We start from the raw sequence: 19,554 nt of genomic DNA on the forward strand, positions 1-19,554 counted from the left end.
TCTGCTTGGTGTCCAATATCTGAAAACAGATGTTTCATTTATTGCACCCAGGTTTTTAGTTGTTTTGGGTAGAAGATAAATCTGGTCCGTGTTATTTATCCTTGGTGACATGCAAAAGAGTCTATCAAGAGGGCTAAAAGTAAAAATGTAGGTGAAAAATGATGAATGCAGGCAGACAATAGATAAACAATATTCATTTACTGATGTTATAATTTGTGATCTAAACTGAGGTCTCCTTCGTTATTCTCGACATTTCTGTTTCTTTGTTCAAAATAATGCTTTGTATATCACAACTATGTGTGAACTCCCCAAGTTTATTTTAACAATAGGGCCTTATATCAGTGATAAATCTTCCCAAATGATTTACAGAGAAGTACGAGGGTATGATTTAACGTATAAATTACTTTTTTGGGGGGGAGAGGGGAACTACAACTTGGCTGTCATTGATTTATTAGTAGTTACTCTCAATTTATGAACATTAGCCAAAGTTTTATCTTTAGCCAAGATACGTGGTTAATGTAAAGATATGCCCCAAAAGTGACTCATGTGCCACATTTTGCTTTCTCTAGGTGGCCATGCCTGGAGAAAAATCCGATTGGCCTGTGCAGGCAGAGCCGGATGTCACCTGGTGGCTGCTGTACAAATTGCAGGTATAGTTCTAATACACATTCACACGTTTTACAACAGTAGTTCCCAGGCTAAATTACCTGGGTGACAAAGGTCCTTGACTTCAGCGATAGTAACCCCTGAACTATTCTTATATTACAGAAAATTTACATTGCTCAACAATCAGTCTACACAAGTAACTAAAATGTCATTCATCATTATTGTTTCTTTGGGCTGAAATTATAAAATATAAAAATAATGACGACTACTTAGTAAGCAAATGGGACCAAATCTTCATTTCTAAGCCTCCAGACAACTGTGTCAGAAAAGCACAAGAGAGAAAATTGGGGCACGGTTTTCATTACAGTGTGCTTGTCACATGGGGTGTGTCTGCTCGTCATGAACTGGTGAGAAAGTCTGTTTTCCACTTTTGTTTGACTGATAAGATTATGAGAATGAACAAATAATTACCATACTCATACAGTTCATCCACATGCTAGAGTACATGGATATGGCCTTGGAAATCAGACGCTAATCTAATGTCAGCCCAGACACAAATTAGTTGTGTGATCCTGGGAATATTGTGTAACTTAAGCGTCTCAGTTACTACTAGTAAAGTAAATAATTAGTAAATAATAAGATTCAGCATTTTTGAGCACTTATACTGTAAAGTAGAACTGGGATGATTATTATCCGCATTTTACAGGTGAGGAAAATGAGGCTTAGAGAGGTCACTTGCCCTAAACCACATGGATAATAGATGGAGAACCGGGATTTGAACCCTGACCGACAATAGTATCATGCAAAAAGAAGGCAAAATGATGCCTGTCTTTAAAAGTAACTGGCAAGGATTCAACATCATGACATGTTCCTGATACATAGTGGGTCTTCAGGGAGTACTTCCCCTTTCCTCACTGTAATTTCTTAAAACAAGGACTCCATAGAGGGCGGTCTCATAATTTAAAAAAAAAAAAAAAGTTCCTGGTGGTGAGACTATGTGAGATCTATGGGCAAATTCAAATTCAGGAAATGGAACCCTTTAGGCTATCTTAGAACATGGATTTACTTTACGTGGCCTCGTACCTGATCATCTTTGCAGCAGTCATGGGACAGACTCTGCTGCCATCATCATTGCTGTTGAGACTTGTGGAAGGCATGTCTCCTTTTTACAGGTTTACCAGGAAGGGCTGGGGACACGGGCAGTCCGAGTCCAGAGCTGCAGTTCTAACCCTGAGCCATACTGCCTCATCGCAGCTCTTACACATTGCTCTTAACCAACATTTTTACTTCGGTGACTGCAACCAGCTGTGGGCTTGCTGCCAGCATTGTCATAACCACCCAAGAAGACGCTACCCCACTCATGGAGGCAGCCTCCCATTTAAAGTTCACACCTCAAGTTCATGACAGGTTATGCAGACATTTCTACCACCCTTTCCATTGTGTAATTACCCTCCTGCCACGGCCTGATTTCGAATTCCCATTCACGAAAGTCAGTGTGGAGCCAAGGCGGGTCGAATGCACAAAATCCTGGAAATCGTGTGAGAAATCCCTTTTCGTCCAGATTGATGGCAATTAAATCCTTGATAATGAATTGCTCATCAGTTCTACAGGCGACAGAACTGATTGCCTCTGCAGGTAGCAGTCATTTTGTGCAATTGCCACAATTATCAGTCCCCTTCAGAGTGACTGGAATTGAGCAATAGAGACCAGAAGAGTAGAAGGGGTTTCAAGATAAGGGCTAATATTAGAAACTTGCCAATGAGAAGTAATGTCCTTCCCCGATGAAGGTCTCCTAGAAAGTGAGCAGTGGTGAGAAATGATCACCATTTCTGAGTTTCTTCCCTCATGTAGTTCGGTGCACTGTGGTACCCCAAAAGACTTGCTGGGGTTTTAAAATCTATCCTGGATTTTATCTTTCCTCTTCACTGCTCCCACCAATTATTATGCTGGCACACATTCGTTTCTGACCTAAGTGTTAAATTCTAGGTAATTTTTAATGCTAGTGACGATGTTGGATATACAAACTCCCCCTGCCACACACATACTGGAAAGAGAATTTGGCAGCCTGCACAAAAAGCCTTAAAATGTTTATATACATTGTCTTGTCATTCCTGTTCTGGAAGTCTCTCCTGAGGGAAGCAGAGAGGTGGGGAAAGGTTTAAATAGGAAAATATTAGAAAACACTTCAAAGCTCATTTAAGTGAATTATAGTTCATTAAATGATGGCGTATTATGCAGCCATTAAAAGTCATGTTTTTGAAGAGCAGTTAATGACACATGAAAAATGTTCATTATGGAATGTCAAGTGGAAAAAATAAACACAATCAAAGTTGAATAATAGTAGGTGTAATGTAATTTATTAAGCCTTCATTCTATAGCCCTGAAAGGTCGGTATTTTAATCCACATATTAAAAGGAAATAAAGGCTCAGAGATGTCGAGGGGGGAGAGGGAGGAAAATAGGAAAAGGGAGAAAGAAAGGGGGGGAAGATGAGAAAGAAAAGAAAGAATGAATAAAAAAATGTGAGATGGAAAGACAATTTATTTGTGGTTACCCTGGAGGAGTGAACTAAAAGCAGGTTTTCTTCCTTATGCATGGTGATAATTTCCACCACAAGCATATGTCATATTTGTAGTTAGGAAAGAATAAATATAACAGCTTTGGAAAAGAACGTTTTCTTGAGCCGGGCTAAGTGAGGGAGGAAACACACCTCATTTCAAGCCTTCAAGCACACAAAGCTGTGCACAATCTTGCCAGGCTCCTCTGGCCCCTGGTTAGTGGAGATTCAGACACAGCCTGGTATAGGGCTGGCCGTCTCCCTGTGGTGGTCTCCGCTCATTATGAATGCTGCCCTGTATCAGGAGGAACATCTGGTAAACTCACCCACCCTCAGGTGTTTGGCACTGATGAGAGTGTTTCTCAAAAGCGTGGTCCTGGAGCCCTGACATAGGAATGCCCTGGGCTCCTCATTAGAAACGTTGCTTCCTGGGCCTTTATGACCTGGATGCAACAGACCACACCAGGGCCATCGTGGGCTCCAGAGAGACAAGCTCACGCCGTCACACTGATCTCACCACAAAAGCCTCTGGACATCCTGACTCGAATAAAGTTGCTCAAATTACGAAAACCAGTTCAGACTTGCTGTCTTCTCTAGGGTTCTCTCAAGACCCTCATAAAAAAAAGGCCTATTGGTTCAGAAATCAGAATGTGTTTAGCGAGGAGATAGTGTAGACTGGGAAACGTACCACCTCTTCATGGCGGGTGGTGGCATTATTATTACAGTTTTCGTCATCATTATTTATTTCCCCTCCACCGTACATGAAGACACTTGGTAACTGGTCCTGCTTCCCTTCTCTAAAAGCATTCATATTTGCCCCAAGTTGGACTGAGTGATGCAATTAGCCCAAGACAGCCACTCATTGTTATCCCGATAAAAGCAAGTTTTCTCCAGGCCAGCTGGCTTTTTCATTACCCCAGTCTTCCTTCCATGGGGGTGATCAATAAGGACACATAAAGCACCCAGAAGGACACCATTCCCAGGAGAGGGGACCAGGGGACAGAGCCACAAACAGCTTCTCAGGGCTGCTTGGATGCCCTATGCCAGGCCCGCTTGACTTGAATGATTGTTCTTTTCGTTCTGCACAGCAAGATCCAGTTTATCTTTTCTGCCATTTCAACACGAGTTGCTCCTCTGTGCTTGGGTTTCTTTTTTTTTTTATTCCAAATAGCCATACTTGAGTTCATTAGCAGTCCCTTGCAGTGGCACAAATCAAAAAGCAGAAAGAGAAGAAATGAGAAACCCAAGGACCGCGCCAACTCCATCTAGCAGCCTTTCCCTAATTCCTAACATGTAGGGCACGGATCAGGAAGCCGGGGGATCAGGTCGTAAAGCCTCAGGTGACGACCACCTTGATTCCAATCTTGGTTCCGCTACTTTCCATCGACACGAACTTGAGCAATTTATTGAAACTTCCTCTGACTCAGTTTCTTCATCTGTAAGATAAGAGAAGTAATACTTTGTGTAGAGTTGATGTGGGGGCTAGAGGCGATTACTTCAAGATCTTGGCACACAGTAGGTGCAGAACACATAATCATTATGTGGAGAAATGCCCATTTTGAATCCCCCGAGAGCTGGTAGCCCCTGTGTTGTGAAGAGTGGGTTTCCTGATATCACAATGAAAGTCCCTCTATTTCTCAGCCCTTCTGTAATCACTGGTTATTTTTCCCTCTTAGGCAAAGATCTCCTGTGATGGCGGTGATTTCCATAATCATGTCACCTTAATTGCTGCTGTCACTGTAAGTATTGAAATTAATTTTGATTTCTTTTTGTTTCTGCTCAAGTGCTTCGAATGTGACTAATGGGATTATTTTTGGATTTGGCTTGGAGCAGTGTTCTCGGCAGCTTGAACAGCAGTGCTGGCCTGAGCTTTCCATGGGGGGCCACTTCCTGCCCAGGGACTGCGAGAGAGCTCAGGGAAGGGAATCAGTTGGTTGTGGTCATTGACGTGGTCACCAAATGTCACATAAATGGCGTGTGCTTTCCGATTGTCGATCCCCTCTGGTATGTCTCAGTGAAATCTTAGGTGCTGGTTATACCACCATCTGGATACCATAAGGAAGATAAGAAAAAAAAAAGTATTGAATGCCTGGGTATTATGTTGCTTTATAGGAATTAAGTGACTCTTTGTAAAAACTCCAGGAGCAAGGGAATGGCTATGTCACTCATGCTAGAACCTTCCAAGGCTCCTTGCCTGGAATGAAACAGTGGATCAACCCTGTGGCAGCTTCCAGAAGAGACCAGTGTAACATTCTAAATCTTTTGGAGCCTGGTTTGTCAACTTTCTTGGTGATTCTTGCAGCTGCCCTACATTCTTCCAGCAAGTTCGCTTTTTTCTTAGAGTCAGTTTCTGTGATCTATGACTAAAGAACCCTCACTGACATTCTCCTGTCCTCCTGCGCACTTTACACTTGTTACTGGTAAGTAGTTACATTCTCTTCCTCTCTCCCTCCCTCCTCCCTTCTCTCCCTCCCTCTCCCCATTCCTCTTACCCTCCCTCCCTCCTTCCCTTCTTCCTTCCCTCCTTCCCTCCCTCCCTCCCAGTGCTGTGCCTGGAATGTCTTGCCCACCTGGCTCATCCACCATCCTTCAAGACTCAGATCAAATGTTATTTCCTTCCCTGAATATCCTGGGGAGACTGCATGTGGGCTCCCCCATTCCCCACAGGCCGTGAGCCCATTACCTGCTGTATTATGCTGCCGCCGTTGTTTGCATGTCTGCCTTCCTGCTACGTGACGTTCCTTTGGGGGTGAGAATGGGACCTGAGCGCAGTGTCAGGCCCTGGCTCCCCGCTCAGTCCTTGCCCTTGGCCCGTGCTGGTAAATGATGGATACAGTGACCCTGTGTGGGGACAAAGGTCTGAGAGTTGTCAGGTGCCCTGACTGAGAGCCATTGCTCTGAATTGTCTTGGAATCAACCTTTACTGGGTTTGTACTCATGTTCAAAGTGCCCTGGGCCAAAATCAGAGTTTATTCCTCTTGATACGCAGAGGACAAATAGTGTAAAGTCACGTGACCTCTAAGATTCTTCTTTCTTCAAAAATAACATTATTTTTCTGTTTATAAAAGCAGTACAAACATATTGTAGAGAATTTATATAATACAAAGAGGCAGAAAGGAAGACATAGGAATCACCCATGGCCCCAGCCCCCAGAGATAAATGCTGACATTCTTCTGGTACTTTCTTCTGGTCCTTCTTCCCTCCCATCTCTCACAATTTGTAGATGTATTTATTTATGCAGTTATTGTTACGTGCTTTCTCCACTTTGGTCTTAAATACTGCCGTTTTCCTTTACCGCCATTAGCATCTGTATGACATTCAGTCCTATAGAAACTAATACTGAGTGAATCCCCTCGCTTGCTATATATACTGTTGTCCTGTTTCTGGGGGCATGGTTGTAAGGAACACAGAATCGGGGCTTGACAGTGGGGTAAATTAACAGCGTCGTTCTTGTTGCAGCCCAACTTCATAGCCAACTGAGGGTTAGACACACAGGGAGTTAGGTCAGGTGGGGATCAAACTGTCAACTTGGTTAGTAATTTGGAGGCTGTGGCTTAGGACGGTGTCAAAATTCATGGCAGAGACCATCACCAAGACAAGAATTGGGAGGGCATGTGGGAGAAACTCTCACACAGTGTCAGTGACAAAGGCGTCCGTGGTTACAGCGCAGCTCTCTGGTTATGACAGCCCTGCCCCTTCACTTCCTCTCCCCCTCTAGAAACAACTGCCCTTTTCTCTCCCCAGAAGTACTTTCTTAAGGTGGATTTCTGGAAGAGTCACTGGGTCAAGGAGATTGAATATTTTTAAGACTTTGAAACTTATTTCCAACTTGCTTACTGCAAAGTCTGTTCCAGTTTACCTTGCCACTAGGCGTGTATGCAGGCCACCATGTCACTGAAGCTGCATCAGTCGTCACCTTCAGACTTTTCTTTGTTTGATAGGAAAAAAAGGCAGCTAATTTTTTCATTGTTGTTTATCTGAATAGTAACAAAACTGATCATTTTTTTCAATCAGTCTTTCATTTGAGCTTCCTTTGCTTGGAATTAATTGTTCATTCTTGTCCTTTGGCCATTTTTCTGTGGAATTTTAATATTCTTATGGGTTTATAGGCTAAGTATACCCAATTTACCTGATATAGTTAAAATTTGTTTTTACGTTGTTTATAGTTTAAATAAGTTATGCATTGTTGAATTTCTTGAGTGTTTGCTTTGTGATTCTTCCATCGCTTACAAATTTCTTCCTTTTCAGGGATAAAATAAATATGTATCTACACATTTTTATGATTTTATTCATATATTTGCATTTTACATTTTAATATCGTTAGACTTTATTCTGGTGTGCTTTGTCAGGTTGAGTCTTCTTTTTCTTTACAGCAAATAGATCATTATTCCGGCATCATTCATCTTTCACAGCTGTTTTGTGTAGAATCTTACTGGAATTTTAATATTTAGCAGGACAAGATGACTCTCACGTTACCCCTCACCCACTTTCCCCAAAAATTTCATTGTCAGTCTCATCCATTTATATTTTAAAGTGAACTTTAGAATAATTTTATTAAGTTCTGAAACAGCCCCTTTTAGAATTCTGGTTTTCATTGAATTAAACGCATTTATTAATTTTAGAAGAAGTGATATTTTAATAATATTGAGCTGTCCTAGTCAGGAAAATGGCATATTGAGCTCTTCAAATCTTCATGTGTATCCCCCAGCCGAGATTGCATACGTATGTTTGTGTTTTGCCCATTCGTTTTTGGGTGTTTTCTTTCTTTTTAAAATTATTGTTACCATAAATCAATTTTTTTTTGTATTTTCTAATTCCTTTATTTCAAATATATAGAGAAAATGTAGACATATTGATTTTTGCAACTCATCACTTTCAAAACATACTTATTATTGCTATATTATTCCAGCTCATTTTTTACCAAGTAGGCAATCGTATCTTACGGAAGTAGTAATAAATTTCCTTACTCCTTTATTTCTCATGACCTATTAGATAGACTAGAATATCCAACACATTCATAAATAACTGTGGGCTTCCTTACCTTATTATTAATGTTAATATCTTCCTGTGCTATTGAACATTGACTTAAAACAAAACATTTGTGTTGAGGCACTTTCATTTTATTCTAGTTGCGCTAAGCTTTTGTTAGTAACGTAATGAGTATTGACTAAATCAAATGCCTATTGTTGATTATTAGAATGATTTTATCATTGTCTCATAAATTAATAGCTTGGAGATTTAGTGGGTATTCTTGGGTCATAATCTTTCTAACTCAAATCTTTTTTTTTTTATTAGTTTCAGGTGTACAAAACAATGTACTAGTTAGACATTTCACCACTCACAAAGTGGTAACTCCTCTCCCCCAATCTATTGCCCCTCCGATATCATATATAGCTGTTACAGTTCCATTGACTCTATTCCGTATGCTGTGTTCCCTATGCTGTAACTATATATATATATATATATATATATATATATATATATATATATATATATAAAATTATAGTTGACATTCAATATTATTCAGCTTCAGGTGTACACTGCAGTTTTCAGGCATCTACACCATCCATGAAGTGGTCTCCCTAATAAGACAAGTGCCCATGTGACACCCTACAAAATCTTTACAACATTATTAATTATATTCCCCAAACTGTCTTTCATATCCCCGTGGCAAAACTGTAGTTAACCAATTTGTGCTTTCTAATCCCCTCCCCTTCTCCTTTTCCCCCACCCCCCCTCCATCTAGTTTCCTCCTCTAATCTTGATGTTACAGAAGAAAACTTTGAAACCAGTTTAATGTTTTAATTTATCGAGGTAAACCACATTTAAGTTTTTTGTCTTGTTTTCTGCCTGGCTGCATGTAGATATTTTATTTATATTTATTTTATTTAAGTATAGTTGGTACGCAATATTATATTAGTTTCAGGTGTACAGTATAGTGAGTGGACATTTTTATACCTTCCAATGTGATCAGCTCACTAATTCTAGTGATCACCTCGCACTGTGCAAGCTCAATAGTATTGACTATATTTCCCTTTGCCTTTTACACCCATTCCCCACCCCTCCCCTCTGGTAAACATCCCTTTGGTTTCTGTTTCTATGAGTTTGGTATGTTTATGTTGTTGTTGTTTTTAGATTCCATATATTTGTGAAACCATACGGTAATTCTCCTTCTCTGTCTTATTCATTTCACTTAGCATAATACCTTCTAGGTCCATCCATGTTGTAGTAAATAGTAAGATACCATTCTTTTTTATGGCCAAGTAATATTCCATTGTATGTGTGTTTGTGAGTGTGTGTGTGTGTATGTGTGTGTCTTTCTCACATCTTCTTTATCCATTAATCTATCAATGGACACTTAGGTTGCTTTTGTATCTTGGCTGTTGTGAATAGTGCTGCAGTGAACATAGGGGTACATATATCCTTTTAAATTGGTGTTATTAGTTTCTTTGGATCCTTGAAATTTTAAAATTTTATCAGGTTATTTCTAGGTGATGTGATTCAGTGTATCTATTAGAATTATGAATTCAGGTCATCCATAAGTCTGGAAGGTGTTTTGCTATTTTATCTCTCTAATTGTTCTTTTTATTCTTTTTTTTTTTTTGACCAAGAGATATTTATTAGGATGCTTATAGAATGACATAACAAATAACAACCCAAATGTTCAAGACTTAGACATATCTATACTGTAAATATGTAGCAATGATATGCTCATTGAGAAGAATGAGTGAAAACCATGTTGAATACAGGATAAGTAAGTCACAGAGAAATACAGTGAGTATGATTCCATGTCATCAAGATCAGAAAACAAAGGATGCACATAGATGTCAACTTTTGTTCAATATTTTTAGGATGCTGAATCTCTATGTTTGTTCCTACACATCTGTCGTCACATCTCTTACTATTTCATGTTTGGTCTATTACATTGCATTCTGGGAAAGGTTTGTTTGTGTTACACATCATTAGTTGCTTAGTATTCTGCACTGCTTTCAATGTATAACTAACTTTGCCATTATTTGTATTTCCTTGCAAAGTTTTTATATCTTATCACGACATTTTCTTATCTGCCCTTCTTTCACCAAATTTTCTGTTATAACACTATCATATTTTTTTCTTAAATGGTCTTCATTGATCAAACATTTTATTGCACTCACTAAACTTTTAATTAATAAGTTCTTTTCAGATTCTAAAAGTAACATATATTTATGGCAGAACATTTAAGAAGTACAGAATACTACACCGAATATAAAAATAACCATTATCCCACTAGCCAAAAAATTGAATGAAGTATTTTCTTCTGGTTAAAATCTGTATTACTTTGGTTATATATATTTTTTCTTAACTTTTATTGTGAAATACTGATAGACTCAGAAAAGAAATTGCAAAAATGGCACAGTCTCTCACAAGCCCTTTATTCTGATTCATCGTGTGGTGCCATCTCTTAGAACTCGAGCCTAATATCCAAACCAGGAAGTCGAGATGGGTAAAATACCATTTTCTAGACACAGACCTCACGCAGTTTTCACCATGTTTTACATGCATTCATGTGTGTGTGTGTGTCTATGCAGTTTTATTCCATGTGTCGATTCATGGAACCACTAGTACAATCAAGGCACAGAACTGTTGCATCACCACACAGGAGCTCCCTCAGACTAACTACCCTTTGTGCTTACATTCTTCCATCCTTGTGCCTTGGCAACCCTTCAGCTGCTTCCATTTCTATAGTCATTTCACAAATGTTGCATGAATGGAATCATACAGTTGACAGCCTTTTGGGATTGATTTATTTTGCTGGGCCCTTGAGAGCCATCCAGGATGTTGCATGTATCTGTGCATGGGAGGGCCAGAGTCTATGTAGCCATTGGCCCATCAAGTTGTTTTCAGATTTTTCCTGTTATGAATAAAGCTGCTATGAACATTCACGCACAGACTGGAATTCTTTGGCATTCGTAGCTTTTAAATCCTGCTTTAAAAATATAGCATTCTAAGTATTAGTTTGTCTTGTGCACCTGAAACTAATAAAAAATATATATAGCATTCTGTGGTAAGCATTTCTCCATGTCATTCTTTAGTCTTTGAGGACATGGTTTTTAATGGCTGCATAATATTCTACCATATGGATGTACCTCAATTTATTTAACCATTTCCCTTTAAATTCACGTTTCCTTGAATTTTATTGAGAGCCTACCAGATGCTTTAAAAAATTTCCTTCTTGTTCTCAGTAAATCTTTTACAGTTGTAGGCACTTTCTATGCATTTTGAGTGCAGTGTTCCATGTTTTTATGGTAGGAAGTAGTTTCATAGACCCCACTTTGTGTTTTTTTTTTGTTGTTTTTTTTCCATTGTCTCAAAAATAAAGAGAGGCTTAGGCAGTGTTGGTATTTTCTGATAGACAAGGTAGGTGGATTTGTCTCTGTGTCGAATTGTTCACCTGGGTCCAGTTGGACCTCCCTCCCTCAGACCTTTTGATGGATGGCTGATGAATGTACTCTGCTGCTGGCCATATTTCTGGAGCTTGGTGGCTACATATTGAATGTGGGTGGAAGCGCAATCTCTGCTCCACTGATGTTGCAGTGGGAATTTATTTATGGATTATGTACATGGTGTGTAATCCTTCCCTTGTCAGAAGCAGAGTATTAAACGCTACCCAGACTATACCGTTCCCACTGCTCTTTCTCTCTCCTCTACGCCTCTGATGTTAGTTCTTACATCTTACATCTGAGATGGCAATAAGCAACTGTGTTCACTCTCTTTGGACCCTTTACTGTGTCACAATGGCCAGCCATCACAGTCTTCCATTGACTGTATTCATTAAGGTAATACTGGTGGGATGGGGTCAGTGAAAGAGTCATGGCCTTATCAGAGCCCCATGTGTCCCAGATATTGGCGGGGGGGAGGGGCGTCAGGGAATATCTATGTTTTTCCTTCCTGATCTTGCTGTTCTGCCTCAGGTGGCCGAGAGTGAATTCTTCATGGAGATTGGCCAGTCTATGTATGCATCTCGGTAGGTTTGAAATTATTTTAACAGAAAAGATGTGCTGTAACGATCAGGTGCCTCTAGATTGCCACCCTCATCACCCAAAAGTATGGAATCGCTTTGTGATCTAAGAGAATAAAACTGGGAGTAGCGTCTTATTCGTCTCCATATAATAATGGCTGTCAATTCTGAAACGCTTCATTGTTTAAAAAGCATTTGATATGCATTATCTCAGCTCATTCATCCAGTTTCTGAGCACCTGTTAAATGCCAAGCATTGGGGACACTGAGTGAATGGCACATCTTTTTTTTTTTTTCTTAAAACCCTTCAATGGCTTCACGTAACACTTAGAAGAAATGTTCAGTTCCATGCCCTCACTGTAGGAGCTGGCCCTTTCTGTCTCTCCGACCTTCTCTCCTTTCTCTCTATCCATTCTGCATTTCTCTCCAGACACACAGGCCTCTGGCTGGTTCTCCAATATATGCTCCTTCCCACTTCTGAATCTGTTACTTCTTTTGCCCCAGATTCTCTTTCTTCATCATTGTATAACTTGATGCTTTTTGACATTCAGATCTCAGCTTAAATGTCACCTCCCGGAGAGGTCAAACCATTCTGCTTTAAATTATCTAATATTGGAAACAAAAGCATTCGGCCCCAACCAAATCATGGCTTGTGTTATCTGCAATCATTCAATTGATCAATAATTAGTAGGGCCCACTGTGAGTCAGTCACTATTAGGCACCGTGTATCTGGTGATGAATAGCTTTATATGGTCTCTGAATCTCCATTCTTTTGGAACTTGACCGTCTTCAGGCAGACCAGGCCTTGACAGAGGATGGGCAGCAGTTGAGGCAAAATGATGTCAGCCTCAGGAGAAAGCTGTGATGCTCTAAAATCCCTTGCCGGGAACTCTCATCCCTTTCTCCCCTTTGATTTCTAATGTGCTCGTGTTTGAGCTCAGATTCTGAAGGAAAAAGGATTAATTTTCAAAGTGACCCAAAGGCTCTCCAAGAGCACCATTAACTTGACCTATTTAGGAAGCTGGCCCGCCTCCCAGCTCCGATTCCAGGAGTGATTCACCCTATTTGAGTGAGGACCAGAGGCCCAAGTGCACTGGCCCCGGTGGTTGCCCTTAGAATGTTCGCCCCCGTAAGCTCTGTTTGACTTTTGCTTTTCCCCTCCTCAGGAGGAAATTGACTGGGGCTCGTTGTCATGGTGACACAGGATGCTGAGAACCTTGCTCTGAGAGAGGAGAGATTTTCTTTGTTCTTCCTTCTCCATGGAGGAGGAGTGAGATGGGCAGGGCCAGGAGTGGGGTCTGGAATCTAAAACAGGCAGATATGTCGATTCATGAGGCCACTTGCTCTGGTTTAAAATCCCTCCCCTGTCACAAATACCATCAGCCATTTGAGCCCAGAAGGTTGCTTAACCCTTGTCAGCCTCAGTTTGAACAAATGGGGGCTAACAAAGAGCTTTGTTTTAGAAGATCTCTGAGAAATAAGTGAGGCTGTTCCTTTAAGTGCTTAGGACAGAACCTGGTACTCAGCGTTGTCACCATTGTTTTCATCGATGGATTCCCAGTAGCGTCTTTGACAAGAACCATGGCTAAGAACAGAGAACCAAGTTGAAATCGTAACTCCACCGTGATGAGCACATCCATTAATGTATCTGTCTCAGCTTCCCTCTCTTAAAATGGAGGCAATAAAATCTATTTTTCTTCAGGTTTATTTTAAAGTTTCAATGAACTTAAGTGAAAGTATCGGGCACTTAAGTGCTTAATACAAATTAGTGGAGTCTGACTCAGAATACAGATCTTTTAGCAGTGTAGCTTTTGTGGGTTGAGGCTCTCTTTCACTGATAAAACTTGAAAGGGGCTTAATAATTACAGAAAAAATAAATGAAAACAGCTTCCCGCCTTCCAGGGAGTGAAAACCTGTTTGACATAATAATTAACCCCATGTCAGCTTCTCTGGCAGATATTATCATCGCCACAGTATAGTGGTGGGCAGGCTACTGGCTGATCCACAGACATTTGTTCAGCACCTTCTGTGTTAAGTGTTGTACTTGGCACTCGACATACAGGCGGAAAGAAGACACAGAGGCCCCAAAGAACTTGAATAAATCAGCACATATATTGTGCCAGGAAGACATTGGGCAAGGAATCAGAAGTTCCCCTGGGTCCCAGGTGAGAGGCTCAGACTCAGTTTACTCCAAGGACCTCCAGGTTCTGGCCTCTCTCTGTCTTCCTAGCCTGATTTCCTATCATTCTTCACACACACCCCGAACCCAGGTTAGTACAATTGTGCTAAGCTCTTTCATGCCCCAGTAACTTTATGCTGCTATGGCTTCTGCCAAAACTTTCCAAAACTTTCTTTGTTTCTTCATCTTTGCAAACTCAGTGAAGCCCCGAATCTCCGAAGGATGCCCTCTTTGATGTGCCATCCTGTGCGTGTACCATATTTCTATGTATTTTCTGTTCAATTCAGCCATACACAATTGCCATTTTGTAGGTTAAAAGTGGTTGGACATTGTCAATTTCATTTGCTTGGATTAAATCTCCTAGAATTCTGTGTTTATCTCTGTGCACTGGTTTCAACCCCTGCTCTGCCTCTGTGCCTCAATTTCCCCACTTGTGAAGTAGAGATAATATGACCTATCTCCTAATATTCATGGGATTAAATGAGAAAATATATATGTATATGATATATACATATATCATATATGATATATATACATATATCTATAAATATAAATAACATATATCTAAAGCATACCATATAATAACAAATAGTGTTATGTTATAATCATTGCTTTATTTTACTGGACGCCTCTTTTACACTATTAGCTCATTGAGGGCATGTACTGAATATTATTTGACCTTTTTACTCTGTTGCCAAAAATATCAAGGATAAGTGACTAATAGATGTTTATTAAATAAATATAGATTTAGGTTTGAGTTCCAGTTCAGATATATACTAGCTGTGTGATCTTAGGCAAGCCACTCAACCTCTCTGAGCCTCTTCTTTTTTTTTTTCCATCTGTAATGAAAATTTTAAAATGCCTTTTCTGTCTTCTAACATTTCTGTAACTAGTGAATAGCATTTATTAGTTCTACAAGTATTTTTTAGGGCCCGCTATGTATGTACCTGGAAATATGCATACTGCCAAAACATTTTAGAGGCGAAGGTGCTTGTTAGCTGTAACACTCTAATCATATGTAAGAGGTTACTTACAGAAAGAATCAGCCATTGAACATGAGGAAAAAGATGTCTTAATATGAAAGCTTCCCAGACGATAGAGACAAACGAGGCATTTATACCAAATCCGAGACCCGAGGTTTGACAGTAGGTCAATAACAGACCATAATTAAATTCTTAAAAATTGTCCTCAAATACACATTTCACACGCTTTGGCATAAAAGTAGAAGTAGTTCTTTTTTCTACAGTCTGAGAACGTTTGATGTCCTTAGGCCATGTATATTTAATGTGGAGGGAAGCAGGGTAAGGTAATAAAGCCATCGGGGGTTTAGGTGGGAAGAAAGGAGAGCGATGGCCACTGGAGTCAAGTTCGCTGGCTAACAAGCCTCCCTCAGGGCCCATCATTCTCTGAAACATCAGCTGGCATGGTTGGAATGGACGCTGTGGTGTGTTACTTTGAATGTAAGCCGAGTTCAAGTACTAACCTTGTTAGAAGTGCTTTTTGTCCTTACTGAGATTGGGGTTCTAAAAGGGATTCTTCTCTCCTGTTCTAGACTATCCCTACTGTCCCACACTCCCAAAAGTATCTCAATTGTCCCGACACAAACTGTCCCAGTCAAGTGCATATAAAGGAATGGGAAGGAGGTAGGACCCATTCATTGAGAGAAGGGATCGGGAAGCTGGACAAGCAACCCTTTCGCCTGGCATGTAACCCAGAAGCAAACATATTCAGGAGAAAAGGTGTGTGGAGAGAATGAGGTGAGTCCCCATGGAGGGTCTTCTCTGTGCCTTGCCCTTGAGTAATGATTTACACACATCCTGCTACCAAAGGATTGTTCCAGCAAATCGTATAAATGGGCGCATTCAAAGCAGAAAAACTAATGGGGAGGAAAAATGAGTTCGCAGTAAGTAAAATTATTTCAAAGCAAAAATGAAAAAAAAGTCGATAGATATTAATCTGCTACCTAGTTGTCGAATCTTGATTGCAAGTCAAAGAAACCCAGTGAGTTTGAGGAAAGTGGAATACTGGGGTGACGCCTGGAAGCCCAGAGAGCGCTGTCACTGGGCCTCAAGTCTAATTGGAACCAGGGACTCGAATACTCTCAAGATGGTCTCTTCTCTCCATCCACCCCCTCTCTGAAAGTGGTTAGGCCATTTTCTTTCTCTCTCCCCAGACTGGCTTTCTCCAATTCTTACCAATACCTCTCAAGCATTACAGTTTTCTAATCTCAGAGACAGATAGGGTTTCTTTCTCAGTTCCAGATCCCTAATTCTCAGGGAAGGAATCTGATTGGATTAGATGCCCGTCTGTGGACCATCTGGAATCCACTCTGCCCAGAATTGGGATAACATTTTTCAAACATGGCAGCTTCTAGGATAACCCTCTGAACGGAGTGGAGAGGGGTGACAAAGGGTGTCTAGGTGGATGCTCAGTGTGGGGGTGAAGAGCCCATATGGTGTAACTGCAAGGAGTTAAGTGTTGTTAGTGCAGCACGACTTGGCTGATACACCTACCATTCGGGAGCTTACTATCCTAGCAGAGAGGCAACACTTGTAAACCTCTGAGGCCGGGTGTAAGTGTGATGGACTCAGATTTGGCTGTGGATTGGAATACCATGAAAGGGAGACGGAGCATGGTCAGCGGTGAGGTATGTGTAATCTGTGTCTTCTTCGGGTGCTTTATGTAATTACATCTTGTTCAGCTCTTACCCCCATTTTGCAGATGTGGAAACTGAGGCTCCGAGAAGTGAGGTGACTTGTTCCAAGTTAGAATTGTAGTAAGTGAGGAAAAAAAATTCTAAAAGCTTTGCGATTTCTCAAACGTTTATCAATAGCTCTGAAATCAAGCTTAGCTGTGACTGTTTTTCTTTCCTCCCTGGTATCTTTTCAAACTTAGAAGAAGTTCTCAGAATAAAGTTAGGCAGCAAATATCTGGTTCCTTTCCAGTTTCTGCAAAGTCTTTGGTTCCACTCTGGCCTCGCGGCTGGGTGCTTGCCAACATCTCTGAGTCAGTCCAACTATCCCTTCAAAAAATGAAAACTGCAACCAACCCAGCCCTAAATGATTCATGGGACCCAACATACATATTTATAGGCTGCACCCAAGAGTGAAATCCACTTGAAGCCCTCTTGTTCACACCCCCACCCATCTGCATGCCTGTGTCTGGTACTTGGAAGAACCAAAGACCCTGCCGTTTATTCACCCACACGTGTCTGTGCTGGGGTGTGACCTCTCAGTGAACCACCACCAACCCGCAGAGCCAAGCTCTAAGTGCCCATCTGTGGAAGCACAGTTCTGAAATGAGAATTCAGCTTTTGGCCCCACTGTGCGTTCTTCGAGTCAGGGTTTCTGTGAGTTGCATCTCAAGCTTGAGGCACCAGCCTCTCCCCTTGGCAAGAGGGGCAGGGTGCAGGCATGGGCATTGGAGGCAGACAGGTCCAGATTTGAGGATCTGTGCCTGCTGACTCTGACCTTGGACATACCCTGAATCGCTTAGAGACTTAACGTCCTCTCTTTAAAACGCAGCTATGAGTAACCTGTACCCCGGGACTGTCGTCAGGAGGAAAACGTGAACAGGGTTTATGGGAAAGCCCACCAGGCATAGTGAGCGCCCCTGGGGTGGCAATGGAAGGCATTCTGAAGCCTGAAAGGACAAGAGGAAGAGGTGCTTACTGACCGCAGAGGCAGTGGTACAGAGAGGGCTGCCACATAGGCGCGGTGGGCTTCAGCAGCGTGCTGCTGCCAGCTCATCTCTGCTGACCCTGCAGGGAGGGAGCCAGGGGACCGAACACCGGACCATGCTCTACCCCTTCCCTCTGACTTCTGCTGGTGCCGCCCACTGGCTGACTCCAGCTAGAAGCTGGAGGGTGAAAAGACCCATGCATCCTATACAGGTTCGCCTCCTGGCACCAGAGCAGGGGGGAGAGGGGTGGAGGGTGAAACTGGAGGGGCCAGTGGAAGACCTCTAGCCCAAGCACCCAACAGAGGGCAGGATGTGCGTGGGCTGTTTCACCACCGTGCTTGGCATGCGATAGGTGTGGAATAGTGGCCCTGATTATTTCATCCAAGTGTGCAGACTTAACGATCTACCTTTTTGTGATTCTTTTCTGCTCCATGTTTCTTACGTTCAATTCTATAGACAATTGGGGGTTGAGAGTTTCCATTCTCAGTGTTATTTGCAGGTCCTCTTCACTCCAGCAGTGACCTCTAGCACTGTGTACCTTTCTTCTGAGGGAAGACATTCACTCGTCCATGGGTTTCCCCAGCAGTGGTTTTCTCAGCACCTTCCGTGTGCCAGGTGCAGAACAAGGCACTGAGCCCGTGGTGGTGGACACACAGCTGGTCTCAGTGCTTACAGGCTGCGGAGGGGGCAGGGACACATCAGACAGGAGAGACATGGGATGGGGGAAGCACAGGTGGCTGTGGTGGAAGCGTGGGGGCTGACCCCCACCCCCTGCCAACAGCACCACTGGGGCTCCAGCCCGATGCTGTCACTGCTGAACCCTCGAAAAGGCAAATTCAGGGATTAGCCAAGAGGAGAAGCTTTTCAGGAAGGAAAATCAGTCTTTAAATACAGAGGTCTCAAGATCAGCCAACGCTGTTACCAGCCTCAACATCAGTGTCTTTCCGACTTTGTGATGAGGAATGTGTTTAAATGAGTAAGATTAGGGTTGCGTCTAATTGCTTCTAGAAAAAAGGCTCTTGTTATTGTGGTGAGTGCATTCTTTTCCAACTAATTCGCTTGCCAAAGCCGAGCCAAGAGTAATTTCTGACCCTCCCTGGGCACTTAAATGTCAAGTGTTTTACTGTCTACAACCTTTCACCGCCTTCTGAGTTTCTGCTGCCAGGGAGTGGCGTGCTAGGTAGGAGCGGCACATAGATAGTGCCTTTTCCAGCAAAGGAATCTCCATGTTTCAGGAGCTCTGGTTGTGATGGTCACCTCGCACCCTTCCCAGGTTCTTATCTGCTGTCTCCAGAAGAAAGCAGCTGAGATGAGAGTCTCACTTGGTTTGCCCCAGAAGATGCCCAGCGTACTGGGGCAGAGACAGCACAGCTCCAAGTCCCTGGAACGCCCCCTGCCCCATTACCTGGGAGTAGCAGAGGATAAACGGAAGTAGACAATTGTCCCAAAATAGATGCCTTGAGGTTTCCAAGATTCTAAGTGGTGATCATGGTGCAGAGAGCAGGGGGCGCTGACAGACTGGGGCGTGCCTGGGG

General features: G+C 42.0%; 1 long non-coding RNA gene across 2 annotated transcripts in view; it reads left to right on the top strand.

Moving 5' to 3' along the window:
• The first annotated feature begins 5,141 nt into the window (after window positions 1–5,141).
• LOC141569453 (uncharacterized) overlaps window positions 5,142–19,554 on the top strand; it is a 133,880-nt gene continuing 119,467 nt past the window's right edge. For both annotated transcript variants that reach the window (XR_012493106.1, XR_012493105.1), the window contains exon 1: window positions 5,142–5,582. This is a non-coding gene — a long non-coding RNA (uncharacterized LOC141569453). The remainder of the gene's footprint in view (window positions 5,583–19,554) is intronic.

The sequence above is a fragment of the Rhinolophus sinicus genome, linkage group LG18, assembly GCF_036562045.2.
Source record: "Rhinolophus sinicus isolate RSC01 linkage group LG18, ASM3656204v1, whole genome shotgun sequence".
Lineage (NCBI taxonomy): Eukaryota > Metazoa > Chordata > Mammalia > Chiroptera > Rhinolophidae > Rhinolophus > Rhinolophus sinicus.